Here is a 15,566-nt window from a genome sequence, read left to right on the forward strand (position 1 = left end):
TTGGGCCCTCTTTGTGTCTGCAATACTATTCCCAAAACGGCCGTGTGGAACTGCGCTCAATATTTCAGCTGTTGTCGACCAATGTCTTGTGCCAATTCAACGTCACTTTCTTGCCTTCATATTTAGTATCATCTGTACATCAAAAAAAAACGAATGTAACATTACTTTGAATTATCTGTGCTTTGCTGTGTTGCAAAAAATACGGCAGATGAATAATGTTTTATTTACAAAGCCATATTTATGGAGAATTATAGGGAGCAAAGCTCGTTTGAAAGAATACATGATTATTCCGAATATCTGCATTCTGCGGACATTCCGGCATATACTAGCAAGCCTGAACCCCGGTAGAACCATGTTCAATATTCTGACGTTCGCGTTCAGGTAATTCGAGATTCGGTACTTTAGGTATTTTCTGCTGGGAAATGATGGAGAGCTACATCCTCTGACAGGTTAGTATTGCACATGTTTTCTTTTTAGTTCTGCAGTCTAGACCGAGACTAAAGCCTTGGCATTTATTTAAGCCAACCTAAGTTTATCTGTGATCAGCCTGCATTGCTCTTATTCTAAGCATTGTAAATATTTTCTAATGCCCTGGAGCCAATGTATAGTTCTACCTGCCAAACAATGCACCTGGGTTGTCTTAAAGGTGGCAGTTAATTAACAAGTGTTATAAAGGTATATATGTGGGAAACAAGATGCGCACTTCACAAAAAGAATTGCTTTTTCGGACGTGCGGGGTTTAATGGGGTTGATGACACAGGCTGTGCAGCATTTTTTTGGCAGCCCTGTATCCCTGCCCCAGTGATTGGCTTTGTTTTTTTCTGAGACTTTCTCGTTTGGGGCGTCCCTGACAAGAAAAAAAAAACGAAATCCCACAAGATACACAGGGAAACCTGAAAAGGTGAGGATCACAAGTTATTTCCAATCTTGTTGATCAAAAGATGGCGCAGATACAAATCCAAAAAAAAGTCGACTGAAAAGCTTTTAGGCGGTATAGTTAGAAAACTTCCAGTGAGTTCCTCACCAGATTAACTCCCATCACCTTCATTACCACTTAAAGTGTGATGCTCGGACGGATCCGCTTGAACAGATTTCCGTACACTCCCATTGGGGTGAGAAACCCTACCCTTGCCAGTTTTTCTGGATTCCACAGGTAATATTTTGGGAAACAACCTCTGTCAGCAAACTGAGTATGAATGTGCGACACGACCGTTATTTTAAAGAACGTACTGAGTCAATTGACTGGGTTAGAGTTTCCTTGGTGCATATTCGGTTCTAAGATTGATCATGGAAATATCATCAGACATGAAGATAAGAGACAATAACCTTTCCCCACCATATTCTAGATCCTAATTTCCTCATACGCTGACCACTGGCTGAGGGTTTCGTGGTATTCTTCCGTCTGGTGAACAAATAGACAGGTTTTCAAGGGTGAGAAATAATATTTCTGGTATATCCATGAATTTTGAAGAATGTCCATTTATTACAATCTAGATGGCCCAGTTGGTAACACGCGTCGCATTCAGCAATATCACTGAGATATCTCACGTTGTCACGAGGAGTCATTCATTGCTATATTGAATGGCTACGCCTCTTCGGCGCATCGTGTGGTTGTCTGCAAGATCAATTCAGCTGGTCGATCTCCCCTGATGTTGCACCCGGGAGACAAAACCAAGGTCGTTTTGTAAGCAGTTGCCACTGTACATGTGCGTATGTGAATTTAGAATGAAAGGAACCGACAGAAAAAGCCCAGGCAAAATGACATGATCGTTAGAGGCCCTGTCCCGTTCGTAAGAATTGGCGGATTGGGAATGAAATCAAGTACACGAATTTCGAGTGGTAAATCTCGGGAATTGAGTGCGCAATTAGCAAACTTCGAGTAATTCAATCCCAGTAACTGGAAAATGGCATTAGATCAGAATGTGTCCCAGAAATTCGCATGAGATCGAGAGCACACCAGCAAGAGGTTATCTCTTACTTGATAAAACGTGTACAACTCAAGAACAGCAGTAACTAATCACTGGGGAACCGCTAATAGAATACACGTCATGAATATTAGGAAGTAAGAGCTGTCATACAGGACAGTTAGCAGAAGCCGAGTGTGGTTTCAATGCTTCTGTTTTAAAGTATGCAATGGTAGAAAGTCAAAGGGCTGCAAAGCGACGTTTCCTAAAGCATTAGGAATGGCATTACTGCAATAGAATACAGCTAAATTCAATGATTATATTCGCAATATTGCACTGTAGTGAGCCTCGCCAGTGCACGGATAACCTCGTGTCGCCTCCACTTTAATATAAATTGCACGGTTTTATAAATATCTCGGAGAGTAATCCCATATTACGATTTTCAATAAGAATGTCATTAAACAGGGCGAGATAACACTGGTGCCTGTGACAATGATAAGAGAGAATTATCAGCAGATGGGAAATGTATGTATCGATGAGCTCAACTGCAGGGAGGGGAGAGATAAATAATGTCTTAATTGACATGCGCCGGGGTTCACTTTTTCAGACATCACCTGAGTCACTGGATTAGGCTGCAGATTGGTAATTAACTCCCAGGAATCAATAACCTTTTGTCTGTTCTTCAAGGGTGCTCCTTAAATAATCTAATTGACACGAAACAAAGGGAGGTCATTAGTTCCTCTGGACTGTGGCTCGGATACACTTCGAGAGGCTCAAGCCCTCATTGCAGGCCCAAGTCCAAAACCTCGGAAATGATCGAAAGAGGAGGTTGGGGAAACTAGAGGAGTTTGCTTGGACCCAAGTGTAAGACAAGTTTTTAATCTTATTTTCAGGAAGTGTCTTTGAAATTATTTTACTGTTTCTCTGCAGTAGGCGCGTACTCAAGTAATTGATAGCGGGGACATAATCCTTTCTGTCAGTGTGTGACTGCTGAGGAGATTAAAAATACAACTGGAACAAAAGTACCTCTACTGTTCTACCTCCCATCTGAAACCGGGCCATTTAAAAATATTTCCCTTTGAAAGAGCGGCATGAGCTAGATGGCCACTAAACACACAAAGAGAAAAACTCCTGGAGAATCCTGATCATTTTAAATCACAAAAAACTCGGCATAAATGCATAATCTACGCCTCCTATTTCTCATGTTTTTGTAAGTAGTGTTAAACAGTGAGGCTATGCATAGTGAGATCGAACGGATTCGGTGGATAGTTATAATCATATCTGATAAGATTCTCTTATCATGTGAAGTACTGACTTCCGTTTCGATTAAAATTCCTCAGTTAAAATTAATGGTGGTGTCATGATAGCTCCTGACAGAGTGCACCAGGCTTCCTGTAATAGCTGTGTCCGTGCTGACAGTTTTTAGACAGTTATTGGTGTCCCGTATCGCAGGATTTGAATCTTGTCAATGTAAACCGAGACACGCAAAACTCACCAAACAAGAACGATCGTTCGCGCGCGCACACAACACACTTGATATAAATAGCATAAAGGTAACTTGGATTTTAGGCACTCCAACGCTTAATTACTATTTGCTCTCGTTTCCGTTTTATTCTTTCTAGAAAATGCGGTTCTATCATATTTGCACATACCGACATCCATAAGTGTGTTCTTCGGATTAGTTTTAAATCACTTGCATGTTTTCCTTGTAACTTTAAAAAAAAAAGTTTGATCCAAAAAGATTGATCCAAAACGCGCTGTATCGCTTGCTCATGTACAATATCCGTTTTTACAAGTGGCATTTATTTGCGTTCCGGTCTTTTACCGTTTATATTGCCAGGCGCCCTAGCTGACGACAGTAGTACACTTGAGCCGCTTCCCAAAAATCAATCCATTTTGGTGTGTTAGTTTCTAGCTAGTTAGAGTTGAGATTATTTTATCACTCCATTTTTTTTTTCAGCGAAGACCGTGACACAGTATTCTGAGGAGAAATGTCGATACTAAAATACACGGGTGCGTCAGCTATTTTTTAAAAAATCGTTCATGGGATTTTTACATAAATGGATTATTTGTGAGATTTTAGCGCGTTTGACACAACTTGCGTGGGTTGAAACAGGAAATTTCAGTAAATATCTTATGCCAAGACTTAAAAAAATGTTGTGTCCAAATTGTACCACAGCCTGTCTCCTAAACAGCACAGATTCCAACCCCAGGGAAGAAAACAATGACTTCAGAGACTGACATTATTCAAAACAAATGTACCATTTTTATTGCTGTTTTCAACGTTCAGTGGCAGCCAAACAGTATTGTGTTTATAGTGTTCACCTATTACAGCCAGGAGATGGGAGTCCAGTGTTTGAGCGTGTGATAAATATAAGCTGGCACTTTCAAGACTACTGTATCAACAACTGAGCTGCTTCGGAGCAATAATTGTTGAGAAAGCAAACACATGTTGAAGTGTTATTGCGCTGCTTTTTGTCAAACTGATTGATGCCCTTCCCATTAAGTACGACGGAGTTGGTCCATTTCCGGGTCATTCGCACTATGGCCGCTTCCCAGAGAAACGAGTATGGTCTGTAGGAAATATTGCTGCAAGCAAATTGTGATTTTGACCCGTTCATAATGTGCTAATGGGGTTCACACAGCAATATACATCTTATATGTATATAAGCTTAATATATAGGCTTAAATGCTTCAGTAATTCAAGCTGGTAAAAATAACACCGGTGTCAAATGAAAATCATTCAGAGATGAGGAGAAAAAAAAATTGACAAACGATTTGATTTTAGCTAAAATACCGTGGTCTGCCAAATCTTCAAATTATCGCAATTGAAATATGGTAAGCGCTAAACTGGAGGATACCGGCTACTCAAGAGTAAATGCAAAATAACATTGCAGTCCAGGGTTCAGTTAAATTCATAAACACGGAACTGAAGTAGGAGCAATTTATTTGCTTAATGAGAACTGCAAGACTGCGTTAAGGAACACCCAATAATTCCCAACAGGCTGCCTGAGATAAACTCTTACTCCTCGAAATAAAGAACATATAAACGTCTATGTTTTTGAGAGGTGCAATCTTATTAGCTCATTTGTTATAAAAAAAAAATCTTGCCTCTATTTGCGCGTTGCAGGCTCGATAGAATAGTGGTTATGCTACTGGAATAGAAATCTGGAAGTCATGAGTTCTTCGCCACCTCTTCATAGTTTGTGAATTGAATTCAGCTAATTAAATTAATCGTGATTAACAAACTAATCTCGGCAATGATGAGCATGAAACTGTCGGATTGTCGTAGAAAAGTCAACTGGTTCACTCATGCTCTTCATAGACCTGCCGTCCTTGACTGGCCTGGCCTATAAGTGACTCCAGACCCACAACAATGTGCTTGACTCTTTACTACCCTGTGAAATGACCTAGCAAACCACTAAGGCGGCTGACCCCTTCTCAAGGGATGGACAATAAATGTTGGCCTTTCCAGTGTCTCCATAATCCCGCTAGGTCTCCCATGGCATTGCTCGTAGGAAATTAACTGCCATATTTATAATAATGACAGGAAATTACACCGTGTAATGCATTCTGCAGCGCTGTGACGTTAATCTTTGACGTTAATCTTTCCGACAAAAGCAAAATCGAATTGCTATTTAACACTAATTGCCATCAGTTAATGGTTAATTGGTGCTACAGAGATAAACCTGCAGTTTAGATGTTTGTAAATTCTCATCAACATTACAGAAGACGACAAATTCTTTCTCATTACTTTGTGCCATTAACATAATGGCGTAAGATCTTAGAAATGAGTAATTTAATGTCCATTGTATCAATATTGATATTTGCCTTCTAAATTCCTTTCCCTCTCATTTGAGCAACAACTTTAAAACATGAGCAAAGCCTACCAGGAGCATCTTAGGGCCGGATGCCTATGAATTCTCTCTTTGATTCACCGAGAAGTAAACAGCAACCAATGAGCTTTCTAGAAAAGACGCTAAATGGAGATCTGGCTATAATTGGCCGATGTAGTAGCTCAAAAGCGACACAGAATTATGCAGATGAATACGTTAAACACAGATTAATAATTGATATGGAAGTATAACACGAAAGTATCATTGTTTTCACATTATTTAAAATGAAACAATCGGTAAAAGATGCTCAAGCAGAGTGAACACATCATCTCAATCCTTATCTCATTATAGTTTTCAGTCAATCCGAGGTAAATCTTTAATCAGTGTTAATAATCTGCTAATTTTAAGTAAATGCTGTTGATTAGATGTAACTAAGATGAAAATAGTTACAATAAAATCTCATCGGAAGGTTCAATGATATAACTCGATTATTTGAAAAATATAGACCGCATTAATAATTCAGAATATTTTCTTTTAAAAATCGTGTTAACGAAAAAACAGGATATCTCAGATAAGGTTGTCTATTATAAAAAGCGTCATCCATTTTTACTAATATTTACCAGCGTTGTTTAAAACATTTGCAGCTCATTACACGCATAAGGGCAGCAGCTACTACCTTTGGCCGACTCTCACAACGTGGGATAACACCAAGCTGACCCTTAGGCTTAAACTGATGGTTTATAAGACCCGTGTTCTCAGCATCTTGCTGTATGATGTGAAACAGGGGTGACTTGTAGCTGCCAGGCTCCATGCAAGCTCAATAGTTTCCATCTTCACTGTCTGTGGCGTATTATGGGTATATCCTGGCAGATGTGGTAGGGCTCCCAAATGTTTTGGCACTAATCAGTGATGTGTGGATCAGACATATCTGCAGGATGGGAGATGGCCGCCGACTCAAGGGCCTTCTGCATGGTGAGGGAGCTGCAGCCAGATGGTCAGCGTGGCGCCAAAGGCTCCAACTCAAGGATGCTTGCAAAGGTGACATGAAGGTCTTAAACATTAACTATTGCACCTGAAAGTCACTAGCTGGCGAGGGGAAATGGTGACACCTCCTGTGTCCTGGCGTGCACAGTGACCATTGGCCATAACACCTTGGCAACAGGCACCAATACTGAAAGAAACGAACCCACAAGTCACTTGGCAGCTTCATGTTGTGGCAGGAACTGCCTCTGGAGGATTGGCCTTCACAACCATCGCAAAGGTGCATCGAATGAACCACAAATGCTGAGTGTCCATCCTCTCTCGTCGATGGAAGGATGCCAACACAATATTTAAAACTATAGAATAAGACTAACCCGTTTTTTGTGAAAGTTGGTTAATTTTCACTGACAGCGAGCATACTTCATCCAAACGATACACGATGCTTTCTTTATTGAAAAGTAATAGTTGAGAAACGATCATTGCAAGAGGATGAGGAGAATGTGAATTTCATTGAAATACTGAAAAACAATAGCGTTCCATATATTACACAGTAACGCTGCCCTGTACAATGTAGAACAACACCGTTTTATGAATTGTAGAAAAACAACGTTCTACAAGTAGTAATGCACTATGGCTGGATTTTATTTAAATTTTCGCCAAAAACTCGGATTTAGGTGAACTATATTTTCTCCTGCTTCTCATTTGATTCCAGTAATTAAGCAGATTAGCAATAAAATAAATTAGCAATTTGTTTTACTGGGTAATCCCATCGGTACTTGGCTCTCTATGTATGGCTTTTTATTTGTAGCTCTTTGAAAAAAAAATGACAGTCTTTTGTTTAAACTTCCTGTGCTGTGCGGAGTATCAGCCCCAGCCTCTGAAATCTGTCTTGGTATTTTATCTCATCCATTTCACTGTCCCTAACAGCAACAAAGAGAGACGCCACACGCATTAGGACCCAGACTGCTGGCTTTCCGCACTCTTCACCCCATGCCAATCACTTAGCTAAAAACTGCACTCTCCCAAACTCTGCAAAGAGTTTGAAAACAGAACGACCTGATTAAAACACTCAGAAGGCGAGGCCCCTGTTAAATACATTACCCAGGAGGTCAAACATATGATGGGCGATTGTCTTCTGTACAACTACTGGTTGATTAATTTCTCAGTAACTGTTCGTTGATTTATTTATCTTTCGGCTTTCCGGATTGGTTTACAGGAATCATTTGGATTGTCGAAAGGATGTTTAATCTTTAATGCATATGTAGTATAAATCCGCGCATTCTAAACATTAGAATATGAACATCCAAAGAAGATTTTTAAAAAGCGCTTGACAATTGTTCATTTGGTGTTTATAAAAGGGATTTGCTACCTTCAACAAAACTTTTCAATAGCTGGCTCGACAAATATCTATTGAACTGCCCGCAGCCAAGCCAATGAAATGCTCCAACTTAGAATGTTCTTGGCGACCTGTGTAGCGTGTACTCCGTGTAATAATGAGTTGCAACACTCTGCGCATACTGCCTTTATAAACAGTTTCTCTTTTTATGCGTTCCCTATCTTATGGGATCACAGAACCTGTAACTTAAAACTTTCCAAAGGCAGCTCCACCCAATTCCTTTTAATTATACAAAGAGCTTTTTCTTTGTCTCAGTAAATAGGTCGCTATGTAATACAATACATTTGGTCGCTAGAAACGGGGACATATTCTGCATTATCAGCAACTAGTTGCGACTCATCTTTTCGTACCTACAATGTTGCACCGTAAACTGTAAAGGACCAGGATGTGAAAGGAATCGAAAAAAAACCCAATTTCTATTGAAATATTCGTATGTTGAAACCGGTTGCGTACACGAAGCTTTTTGTGTTTTCATTCGCTCTTCATTTTAAACCGAAAACACTGATTTAAAATAAAACCTGAAGTCCAATAACCGAGAATTCGAACAGCAAAATAGGAGGGCGGTAGAAAATTCGAAATAAGAATTCCTGATTTTGCAGTAATTAAACATTAATGGATTGCTGAAAATAAACGGGGATAACAACGAGTTGATGTTGGACAGGGATGCAAGGCACCCATCCGGACGGAACATATTTACAATCTTTCACTTGTCGTTATTGAACCATGTACCGTGGACACACACTCGGGGATGGGGTTAAGACTCCGTAGACTGGTTTAAATTGGTGATGAATAACTATTCCGAAAGGTATATGAATATGAGGCAATTTCATTTTCAGGATATGTTTCTCGAAAAGTAACACTCGTTACAGAGAGTAATTCATTTCCGCGCCGCTCTTTTAAAATACACTCAGGCGATGAAATAACACGCAAGTGTTTTCAGTACAAATTTAATTCTCATTTTGGAATTAATCTCAGAATTGCGCTGATATCATCTTGCTATTGGGATAAAGCTATACCTTAATGACGGTTTATGCTTCCAAGCGTTGCTAACGTGTGAGAGCAAGAAGGCTGTAAATCTCCCAATCCCAGGAAGGAATCTCAACCGGCGAATTTTCTGGAGCTTTATTGTAGCCAATAGAGGTATATTGTAAGTATTTCTTAACTATTTCGAGCTTGAAACTTAATTAAAATTCCATGTCTTTTTACTTGACTGTCAGTTTATACACACACACAAGAGAAGGACACAACGCGGGTTGATGCAACGGAAAAGATACGCTGAACTTTAGTGATGTTACAAACACAAAAAGCTATTTCACCTAGATGTTCGGGATCAATCGGCTTACTAGCTTCATTGTATGTGCAGTTCTTTGAGGTTTTGTAGAACCTCGACGTCAGAGGCCAGCGTACGTACATACGATCAGATATGGTATATGGACCAACACCGAAAAGGCAGATTTGTCGTAATTAAGAATGAATCTCAATTGAGTAATACTGGGCGTTATTCCTCAATAGGTGTCTGATGACAGTTGAGATTTGACTGATTATTGATGTCAGATTATCACAACGAAGTAAAATATACGGATATTCATGGAAGCAGTAAAAAAATCCTCAAATTTATGATTTTTTTCCCCCATATGGCAGAATCATCGTTATTATAGGTTTATGAATCAGGCTCTGAATACCAAACATTTGATATAAATGAAATATAATTTTAGTAATCACGTATAAAGCACTACGAAGGAGGATGTGAATGTAACAATGGAGTAGAACGTTTTGTGATTGTCCTATTAACAATTGGGCCTGTCTGGAGTTGTTTATTTACTTTGTGTATGAAACAATAGACCTTAGAACTACAAATTTAATTTGTAATATTTCCGATTCTTTTATTGTATAACTCATTATTTTGGTGAAAGGTGGTGGAAAGAATATATTATATATATATATATCTATATATATATATATATATACGATTTAGTGCAGCTACTGTGAACTTCTATTGATGAGATATTTGTGATATATAACGACTTTGTCTAGGTGATTGTGGATCTGTTATGAGAGGGTATTACTTATGACTGGATTTCTCTAATCATATATATTTGTGATCATTTTCCCATTAACATGATACTAATATTGTGATCATGATAGTTGGTGTGTTTCATGGAAATGCATGAAACATTGTTTCTTTCACTTGCTGCACTTCGGAGGTTTCCAGCTATTTCTTCACGAACTTTGTGCCCATTGCCAAAGTTTAAAGTGATTCATTGGAATGCTGCAAATGTGGAAATATGAAAACTGCACCCATGTGTTGTGTAGTTTTTTTTTTTAGCGCACAAGATTAATCTAATGCTCACTCTGGATATCTATATTTATCTTAGTCGATTATCTTAAATCTGTTACCAACTCAATGAAAATAGATTTCTTATTATTTACACTTGTCAAAACCTCCAATTAATAAGCTAACCTTTAATAAGAAAAAAACTCAGCCTCTCTAGTATCACCACATAAATTAAGTCCCTGGTTGCTGATATAATTTTGAGAAATCTCTTCTGAAGCCTCTCCAAGGCTTTGACATCCTTCCTACAGTGTGGTACCCAGATTTGGACACAGTACTCCAGCTGAGGACTAACCAGTGATTTATAAAATCTAGTGTGTACTGTTTCAATGTTCAATATATAAACAATTCAATGCTTAGTTTTTATAAAACCTAATATATGTTCATTTACAGTATAAAATGAATAGTTTTACTGTATTTTTTTAGTTCCAGTTTTATAGCTTTAATTTATGGTTTAGACATAGATTCAACATTTAGTGCATGCATCTTAATGCATACTCAGTATTTTTTGCAGGGCAAAAGAAAGAATAACCATGTATTCATAAACCAACATTCACACCCTCAAGATGTGCCTAAGAGCTTTCACAGCCTATGAAGTACTTTTGAATTGTAGTCACTGTTGTAGTGTAGAAATGCAGTAATCTATGTGTACACAGCAAGGACCCACAAACAACAATATGATAGTGACCAGATTTTTTAACATCACAGTGAAGGCAGAGGGTTCCTCAGATTAACATCTCATTCAAAAGATGGCAGCTCTGACAATGTGGCACTCCGTTAGTACTAGATGGATGTGTAAACCTGGATAATGTGCTCAAGTCTCTGGAGTGAGTCTTAAAATCTACAATCTTTTGACTCAAGCAGGAATGCTACCCACTGTACCACAGCTGGTCATTTTTGTCCTGGTTTACTTTGCCCTCTTAGGCAGGTTCAATTGACCTTTAATTAACACCACCAAAGTACATGTTTGAAACCCTGTAGCCCTAAAGGAGTGCACCATGTTACTCAGAGGCACTCCTCACCAGCAGAAAAATACATTATTAATTATAGTCACTATGATATAGTATATCTTTCAGGTTTTCTTGTGCAAGACCACTTGAAATTCTCTGGTGCATTACACAATTTGTAGGCTCTTTCTCTGAAAGAAGAGAATGGGAGCCCAAGAGATTAAAGCGACAGTGGCCGTGTTAATAAAGCAACAGAAAGCAGATAGTAGTGGTGAGTGGTTGTTTTTCAGGCTGCCAGGAATTGCAGTGGTGCCCCCCAGGTTTGGTGTTGGGACAGTGCTCTTTTTGATTTATATTAATGACCTGTACTTGGGTATATATGGAATATTTTCAAAGTTTGCAGATAACACAGAACTCAAAAATATAGTAAATATTGAGGACAATAGTAATAGACTACAGAAATACATAAATTGATGAAGTAGGCATATATATGACAGCTTGAATTTAAGGTAGAGAAGTGTGAAATAATACTTTTTGGTAGGAAGAGTGAAAACATAGGAGAGTGAAAACATAGGAGGAATGAAGAGAGACAACCTAAACTAAATGGTACGGTTTTAAAGGTGATGCAGGAACAGAGACACTTGGTGTATATGAACACAAGCCCTTAAGTGACAGGACAAGTTGAGAAGGCTGCTAAAAATGCATACAGAACCCTTGGCTTATAAATAGAAACATATATGTGAAATCTTTAAACAACATTGGTTAGACCCCAGCTGGATTATTGTGGCCAATTCTGGGCACAACACTTAGGGAGGATGTGCTAGAGAGGGTGCAGAGAAAATTTACTTGGATGGTGTCAGGGATGAATAACTTTAGTTAAATGGAGTAGGGTTCCCCCTTTACAGCTGATCAGGTTAAGGGGAGGTTTGATTGAATTGTTCAAAATTATAAACAATTTTGATAGAGCAACTAAGGAGAAACTGTTTCCAGTGATAGATGGGTCAATAATCAGAGGACACAGATTAAAGAAATTGGCAAAATAGCCTGAGGCAGCGTGAGGGAAAAAGCATATTCAGCAATGTATGTTCTGGAATGCACTGCCTGAAACAGTAGCAGGAGCAGATTCAGTAATCTCTTTCAAAAGAGAAATAGATAAGTACTTGAAGGGGGAAACTGACATGGCGAAAGGGAAGGGGGAAACTGACATGGTGAAAGGGAAGGGGGAAACTGACATGGCGAAAGGGAAGGGGGAAACTGACATGGCGAAAGGGAAGGGGGAAACTGGCAGGGCTGTGGGGCAAGAGCAGGGGGTGTTGAACTAATTGGATAGGTCTTTCAAATAGTGGACTGATGGACCGAATGGTCTTCTATATTCTTATCATTTATAATTCTAGGAATTCATATTAATACTTGTTTTATTCAATTACCTTTAAAGAAATTTGAAGACAATGCAGGAACTTTAATGATGTTGACTTCCAACAATCTAATTTTTTGCCTAAAATTGAAGGTAGCTTCAGTACAAAATTCATTACTCATACACAAAAAGATTTTAGTATAATTTAGTATAATATGTGGCCCATAACATCATGTAATAAGCAACTGTTTTATATATGTGAGATATAGAACTTATTCCAAATACACAAGGACCCAACCAACGCTATTTCTCTAAGACCCATTAGGAATTGCATGTGTTAATAATGGAGCTTGTTGTTTACTGTCAGGAATAATAAGTATCAATTTAAATATGGCATTATTCTTGTCTCCAAATGGTTAAATAAATATACTTTTCTGTTGTTCACACCAAACTCACTAATCAACAAAAATCTGATTAGAACAAGCGTAGCATTAAAATGTGATAGCCAACCTCTGTGTGCACAACCACTTGCTAACTGACGATATCTCACACTTCATAACAATAATTTCTGTTAAGCATCTGGGAACATTACCTCATTAAAATGCCACCATACTGAATCAAACTGCAGGGCTAAAACTGATTCATTTTACATTTCTATCAAAATAATGTCTACCTCAATTGTACAAATAACTTTTTTTTATTTGTTTATGAGATGGGGGTGTCACTGGCTAGGCCAGCATTCATTGCCAATTCCTAATTGCCCTTGAGAACTAAGTGGCTTGCTAGGCCATTTCAAAGGACATTTAAGAGTCAACCACATTGCTGTGGGAGTCACATGCAGACCAGACTAGGTAAGGACAGCACATTTCCCTCCCTAAAGGACATTAGTGAACCAGATGAGTTTTTATGACTATGGTTTCATGGTTGTTATTAGACTTGTAATTACAGATTTTTTTTTACTGAATTCAAATTTCACCGTCTGCCATGGGGGGATTCAAACCCAGAGCATTACCCTGGATCTCTGGAATACTAGTCTAGTGACAATACCACTATGCCACCACCTCTTCCAAATGATTCATAAGAAGCTGAATATCTTGTTTGTGAACTGTGCAGCCTGCTTTCATGGTGGAATAAGGGCTAGGTTTGGTGTCCCTGGTTCAGATTGACCTTAGACCTCCAAGCACCAGGCCTGCACCCAATTCATGTGCTTAGCTGGAATATTTTCTGTAGTGGAACTTAAAGGACAGCCAATCTAACAACACATCCTAGGAGTAGTGTTGTAAAAGTAGGTCCAGTTGCACTCTGGACTTCAGAAACTGTATGGCTTCTTACTCCAATGGTTCCTTGTTGAGCTTTAAAGTAGTCAGTAGCCCAGCCAAACTTTCAGTGCATGTGTAGGTAACTGTATCATACATGGCTTATTATGGTACTAAATACTGAAGTACTCCCTCTTCTCCCCTATGCCCCAATGCAAGCTTCTGGCATTGTGCTAGTCTAACTTTAGGAGAATCATTGCTCTGTCCATTCAAGTCATTACATACATTCCACAATGTAGTGCAGACACATGGAGGGCTGAGGGAAAGGGTTTGTTTGGTTTCTATGTAAATTGAAATTCTATGAACATTCAAAGGCTGATTTGCTATTTCACCACACTTGGTGACCATAAGATTCCTTAAACCACCCCAACACCCTGACATACATAATCTGTCCATTTTCACTGAAGCCTAAGAAGCATGTTAGCATGCTAGGAGAAACCTAGCATTTGAAACCTTAGCACTTTTGTACCATACTCCTCTGTCCACTATTTTAGTGGAAACCGATTTACAATGGACGGATTAACACCCCCCCCGCCCCCGCCCCCGGCCGTTACAAGCCTATGTGCCTTGTTTGCCCCGAATATCGCCAACACTGATTTCTGGATCGACAAAGTTTACACCTTTAATTTACAGAAATTACACGCATTTACATTAATTTATTCAGCGCTGAGACTGAAGTATTGCGGGAATTCCTGGCGTTCAGAGGCCGTCCTAATCCTTAAGTATTGTACACAGTTCATACAACTTTGATTCACTTCAAGAATGTACCGATACTTTCGCTACAGTTGGATAATAGTGTTATATTGTTATAGTATATGATTCGGATATTGCCACTATGTTCCCGATAAAGGAATAACATAACTAAACAAATGTTTTGCTACAACATTCCGATGAAGGGTCATCGCTGGCCTGAAATGTTAACTCCGTTTCTCTCCACAGATGCTGCCTGATCTGCTGAATGTTTCCAGCATTTTCTGTTTTTATTATAATGATTTTACTAGCTGTTGTATCCTGCAGGTGGGACAAATTCAAAATCAAGACAGAGGAGCAGCATTCTTGCGTTTATAACCGTGCATCATATCATGGTCAATGACTTAAAAGCGTCTTAAATCTCCGACATGAAATACATCTATGTGGTCTTTATTAACTTAAATCGATTTCGATTAAAAGGTGGGATGAGAGGAATTTAGGTGAAATTTGTGCAGTAAAAAAAATCATTTCACCTGTGCTTATCGGGTTAAAACTCCAGATATAAACACAATTGGGGAATAGTAGTCTGCTACCGGGCAATATAATTAATATAGAATCTCGATTTGTCATTGGTCTTTAACAAGGCAGCCAAGTGCAGAGAACGGTTAGGGAAGCGGTTGTCTCTGATTATCATGCGTTAGCTCCTTCCTACCCCATGGTTTGGCTCTGTGTGTGGGTAGCGCGGTGAGAGATTCCTCTGCACATTCCAGCAGCTACCGTTAGTAAAGGAAAGATATTTCGTTTACATTT

Source organism: Cetorhinus maximus, chromosome 10 (genome assembly GCF_964194155.1).
Source record: "Cetorhinus maximus chromosome 10, sCetMax3.hap1.1, whole genome shotgun sequence".
In the NCBI taxonomy this organism is placed as follows: Eukaryota; Metazoa; Chordata; class Chondrichthyes; order Lamniformes; family Cetorhinidae; genus Cetorhinus; species Cetorhinus maximus.